We start from the raw sequence: 6,443 nt of genomic DNA, 5'->3' as shown, positions 1-6,443 counted from the left end.
TTATGAATTTCCGAAGTTTGGTATTTTTGGCGGTTAATTAATGTAGAATCCGGCCGTACGATTTAAGTCGTATTTTTGGGGAGGTTATATTTACGACTGCCGAGGATGATATTTAAGTTCGGATCGTTCCGATTTAAGAATATCGAAGTTAGGCAATAATGAGCGTGTTTATGGCTCTCGGGTAATTTTGCCTATTTTGATTAAATATTGGAATTTCGGCTGGGAACTTAATATTATATTTGGAACAGGTCGTGAGGAGGCTCGAGCTGACGAGGCCCCAGATCGACATCAGGCTTAGGCCTAATTTGTGAGTGGACTTTTGTTTTAAATAATGTGCGTGCGAAATAATTTATGTTGTTGGAGAATAACCGAAATTGAGAATTTCGGTGAGTGTATATATATATATCCATATGTGGATGATTATGACAATAATATGTATATGAGAGAATGCTAGCTAGCTATACGTGCTTTTCCACCATACTGAGGTAAAATTCCATTATGGTGCAACGTGAGCGTTAGACGCAATCGTTGTAGCCCTATATAAAAATAATAATTTATATAGGGGATATGCGCGTATATTTATACACCGTCTTTTCCACCATAATGAGGTAAAATGTCATTATGGTGCAACGTGAGTGTTAGACGCAAGCGTTGTAGCCTTGTGTGAATTTTCTATTTGTTTTAGTTGTTTCAAGAAAATTCATACAAGGGATATGACGAGTGTAATACATACATATTTTATTTTAGCCTGAGAGGCTGTATTTTATTGAGCGTTGGAAACTGGCCGGAGCCAGTCATGAAATTCCAGTTTTCGTGTTGAGCGTTTTGAGCTGTCGCATGCAGCATATTTTCTTTTCTATGGAAAAGTAAAAATTGGGAAAGCATAAAGAATTATTTCCTTTATTTTATTTTTGTCCACTCACTCTAACGATATTAAATGTTTTCCCCTGGGCCTTTCGTTTTAAATTACCCGGTCTGCAGAGTTCGGGTTGGATCTAGTAGGAGGCGAGGCATAGTCACCCGCATTTCTGCCAGTTTTCATCAGTAGGTTACCTGTTCAACCTATTCGTGTCTTCTTGCTTCCGTTTGTGTTTAGTAGCTCTGAATACTTTGGGATTATTGTATATTATGTGTAGAATTTCTGAAGGATAATTATGTGTTGTTGGGAAGTGTTGAATTAAGAGTGAAATTTGGAATTTTCGAGTTAGAGTTGTCCATCTGCAAGGGAGATTTTCTCAATCTTTTCAGTAAATTTTCCTTGGAGGTGGTCCCCGCACGACTTACTCCGGGTTTCAGGGTGAAATTCGGGGTGGGTCGTGTCAACTGCAGTGTCGACATGAGACGTGCTACTGCTGTGTCGACCGGAGACGTGCTACTGTCGTGTCGATCGGAGACGTGCTACTGCCGTGTATCGACCCGAGACTTGCTACTATCGTGTCGACCGGAGACGTGCTACAGCCGTGTAGGAAGGTGTTACTATCGTGTCGACGAGAGACGTGCTATTGCTGTGTCGACATGAGATGTGCTACTGCGGTGTCATTTTGCTTAAATTTATTTGAAAAATAGGTATTTTAGTCATTTTGCCTGTGAAAGTCTAGATCAGATCTGGTACCATTAGTTTGGGTCTAGGCTTATGTTTTAATTTGTACAGAAAATGTTGAAAGTGAGGTTTTTGTGTTTTTAAATTTGGTCATGTGTTATTATGTAATTTTCTCTTTTTATTTTATAAAATGTTTATGAGATTGCATGATCCGATTATCCGATAAAAATATGGTAATCGGTGTTATGAGATATTTATGGCTTGAGAGTGAGAGGAGCATAGTGACTATCTTGGGTTCGATCCCCTAAACCTCCATATGGGCCTTTATGGACGGAAGAGTGTCTTATATCCTTTGTGGAGTGGCACTGCTTCTAGGCTTTGTGGAGTGGCACTGCTTTTAGGCGATAGGGCGTTTGTGGACACTCTCACTACACTTACCTGTTGTACATATATATAGTGAGGTAAGTTGGATAATGGGTCTAAAAATGACCGGCCATCAGGTACAGTTTATAGCGCCTCATTTATTTAATATTGAAATTATTTTCTACAAGTTTGTCGTTCATTATAAATTTGTTTTAAACATGTTTTCATACTGGGCAACCCATATTATTTATTGGTTTCCAAACCTAGTTAAGGGTAAAGTTCTTTGAGTAGCGAGGACGAAAGTTCACCCCTACAACAGTTTTAGTTGCAGGTATTATGCATTGGAACGGATAATAGCGAGGAGTTGGGTGTGCATATTTATGATTGGTAATTTGGTTTCCATGATGTTCTCTTTATTTTTATATTGGAGTTTCAAGTACCAAATTCTATTTTTGTTGGTTTTGTTATGTTCTGATTCGTAATTCTATTCCCAGAAGTTCATTAATTATTGGGCATTTTATATCAAGTTTTACGCGAGTGAAAGAGTAAAATCCTATTGTGAGTTTGTTTTATGATACTCTTTATGATACTCTTAGTAAGAAATTGTATTTCCTTTGAGTTCATTATTTTTAACCATTCCTTACATCAAGTTTTGGTGGATGAAAATACTTTTAGGAAATAAAGATTTACACCCTAAAATATTTTTACACTTCTGTTGTGTTTTTTTTTATAAATTTTTTCTTAAATTAACTGCCTTACGTTTCTCTTTGTTTTATTTATAGACTCGTGGCACTGTAATGTGACTAAACTGAGGAGGTGCAGTTTGAGGCATTACAATATTACACAAATCCACTCATCTCAACAATACAAATCCCTACCACGAATACCGATTGTAAACCGAGACTCCTAAAATAAGTCATCTAGAAATCACTGTTGGATCTAACTCAAACCTCAACAGATAAAAAAAGGACATCGATACGAAACTGTAATTTTTCGTGGATTCTGAATCAAACTTACAGATTAAAAGTTTTGATTCGTCAAAATTTAATCGTAAATTCTAGAGAGAAAGAAATGAGGAGAGAGAAATAAGGAGCTGATCGGAATCAGCTATATATAGAAAGTTGTAGATGACATTCTAAGTCGGTTGAATGGGTCTTATCCAATGACAAAAGGACACTTGTCAAAAAGGTAAGACTTCATCTAATTCTCTTACACCTAATTGCCATATGTTAAGACCTCAACGATCCATTTCATCCTAATCTAACACTCAGCAAACTAAAGCAAGCTGTCCACTTTGCACGTGGAGCTGCTCTACGTGGGGCCAAGTAGAGCAACCCCTATTTCTACTGGGCTGCTCTACTATAGTCTCTTCAACCTGGCTATCACCCTTTTTACAAGGTTTTAACTCCTAAAATACCCACCGTTCTATATGTTTGTCAAGGACGATCAAATTCAAATTCTTTCTTAAGTACTTCTCTAATTTGTGTTCTCCATATTTTTCAAAGAGCAACATTTTCTAAGGGATCTAGCTAAACGTACGTTGGACCAGATAATAGTAGTCACCCTATGATCGCGAAGAATGCTGGCTACATCAAATAATTGGAACTAGTGAAGTAAATCGACCAGAAACTGAATACATATTAATTAAAAGAAAATCTGAATAAATATTAGTCAATGGGATTTGTTGAATAATTTAAATCTTCTTTTAATCTGATCGATAATAAACATATGATATATAAAATCTAACAGCTAAGCTAGGGATTCAACACAGACCAAAAAAAAGCTAGGGATTCAATGAACAAGGGATGACTGTTAATAACAGTACTGCTGGATTTCAAATTCAATTCTTTCTATCGAGTTTCGACAACCATGAAAACTGAATATTGCTCCATCATCAACACTGCCATGAACTTCATGGTACTGTAGTTGCAACTGGTAATTGTCAGCAGTGTTCTCATTCTTCGAGAGATTGAGAGCATTAATCTTGGCTGCAATATCGGGCAACTTAGGGTTCACATATTTAGGCTTCTTGAGAGCATTGAACTGGGTATATATATCATCCCAATCAGGCAATTTGGGGTGGACATGTTTAGGGCATTGGACCTTGTCATCCTTTTTCTGTTCTGATGATCTCGCTGGTGCCTGATCAGGAGAAGAACTAGTAAAAGAGGGTTTGACCAGTTCATGTTTTACTATGACGTCAGTAGGCACCTCTGAGTCTGGCGGGCAGAGAGCGATGATATTCTTTTTGAAGGTAGGGTTTACAAGATTCCCAGGCAACAGTTTAACAGCAGTGTCGACAAAACTCTCCTCGTAACGCTCGCCGAACAAGTCCCTGATCTCCCCAAGCTTAGGAATCACCCCGCATGTTAATCTTGAAGAAGCAAAGACAAGACATGAAACTGCTTCAGCTAGGTTTCTTTGACGATCGTTGAGGATGAGCTTGAAGAAATAGTCGAGCAAATCGTACGCCGATGATTCATCTCTGATGTGTTGTTCTTGTTCGATCCTGAGGTTGAGAGCCTCGTAGTCGATCAAGATCTTGCCGTAACTGCATAGAAGTAGCAAACTGTTATGAATCAGGAGAGCAGCAGTGTCAAGTATCCCAAAGCAAGCAAGCCTCCAGCGAGTCGATTCCAGCCACTCGCGGAGTGAAGAAGCACAAGTGCCTGAAGCGCAATAAGCCCTCGATGCGCAAGTTCTCATTCAGGACGGCAATTGTGCCTTCTCTGCTTGGCAGCACTGTGTCGGCCCCAAGGGAATAACACCCAGGCATCCTTCTGTTTAGGTCCAATTTCAGCAAAATATGGGAGAGAAGGCTCTGCTCGATGAAATGCCCAAGTCAAAGGGGTGTGGTAGTGGAAGAAATGCCGATTCTGCTCTTACGAGTATTCGAGACAAAGGTGGGGGACCTGCTACTGATGAGATTTTGAGTTTGAATTACGATATCTCTACTGTTAAGCAGTGGTAAGGATAGTTTTGCTGTTGATTCTGTGATTACTTAAATTGGATGGTATTGATGTGAACTGTGCTACTAAGAAGGGAGAGAGTTTTGTTCAGAAGATTGTGATGAATGATGGAGATGGTAGAAAGCCCCATGAGTTGGAGCTTGGAGGGTATCAATGTTAAGCAAAATAATCAGGGACTGAATTTGGGAGTGAAAAGAAGAGAATACCGTATGCTCCACCTGTTTGATAAAATGCCAAAGTCGAGTGGCTTGTGTTATGCAGGAAGGACCAATTCTGCTCTTTTGAGTACTGGAGACAAAGATTATCAAGCTGGTGATGATGGCCCTGGAGTTGAACAACAACTTGCTGTGGTGTGTCGATATTGTGAATCGGGTCAATTTGAGAAGGCAAAGAAGGTACTGATTGATGTGATTAAGCGCTGTATTAGGTGATCTACCATGATTACTGACAACGGATTAGTGATTGGAAATGTTTATGTGAATGATAGCCATGAGGATTTGTTTCTACTAGTTCATTATCTACATTTAATTTGGAGCTTCTTGAGAATGATGATAGTGTGGCCATTTTGGAAGGTCTCAAGTATAAATGCATTGCTGATGATCATGAGAAAGTTGTGATAACGTCAGATGTTCCTCTGGTTAATGTGTATGACCTTACAATCCAGCTTATTAAAGTGCTTGATTCCTTTGGGTGGAGAGAGGTCCTGAGCTTGGGTATTTTATTGGGTGATATATAGAAAGAGAATTTTCTATTGTGTGTATGAGGACACTGATAACTTAATTCAACGAATTTTATTTGGTTGCTGCAAATTTGCAACTTCTGTGTGGAATGCAGCTACCATGACTCCTCCTATTGACTAGGAGGAAGGCCTTATTAAGGTGGTGCGTAATTGGTTTATAGATAATCAATATGACTCTAATCTTTTTGGAAATTTTATTGTGACTTGTTGGCAGATATGGAAGGACAGAAACGATGCGGTTTTTAGGGGCAAAACCCCTAGATCCAATGCCACATGCAGTAGCTACTGCTGCAGCTCACCTACAGGCTCTAAGTAATACTCAGAGTGATCCTAGTTCAACTAGGAATTTGATTATTAATTACTCCCGGAACAGACTCTGAAATGATCAGGTGGTCACCAACCCCTATTGATAGGGTTAAAATTAATTTTGATGGCTCAGTCTGGAGGAACTCCGATTTGCAGCAGGAGGATTCGTAATCCGAACCCCTACTGACAATCCACTTGTTGCAGCTTCTTCCAATTTCGAAATTACCACAATCTCAGTTGCAGAAGCCCTTTCACTTCTATACAGCCTCATTTGTGCCAAGGAGAGAGGCTTGTCCAGAGTGGAGGTTGAAGGAGACTCGAAGCTTGTCCTCGATGCAGTTAATGGCATTGTTGCTACACCCTAGAGGATCCTCAAGCTAGTTCAAGAAATTAGAATTATGAGGAACTCCTTTGATTATATTAGCTTCAAGCATATTTTTAGAGAGGCCAATTTTGTAGCTAATGTTGTTGCAAATTTTGGCCACAAAGTAGGAGATGTTCATTTCTGGGAGGAGATTGTTCCCCC

The sequence above is a fragment of the Fragaria vesca genome, linkage group LG6 (genome assembly GCF_000184155.1).
Source record: "Fragaria vesca subsp. vesca linkage group LG6, FraVesHawaii_1.0, whole genome shotgun sequence".
NCBI classification, from domain to species: Eukaryota; Viridiplantae; Streptophyta; class Magnoliopsida; order Rosales; family Rosaceae; genus Fragaria; species Fragaria vesca.
Note: the sequence above shows the minus strand (reverse complement) of the source record.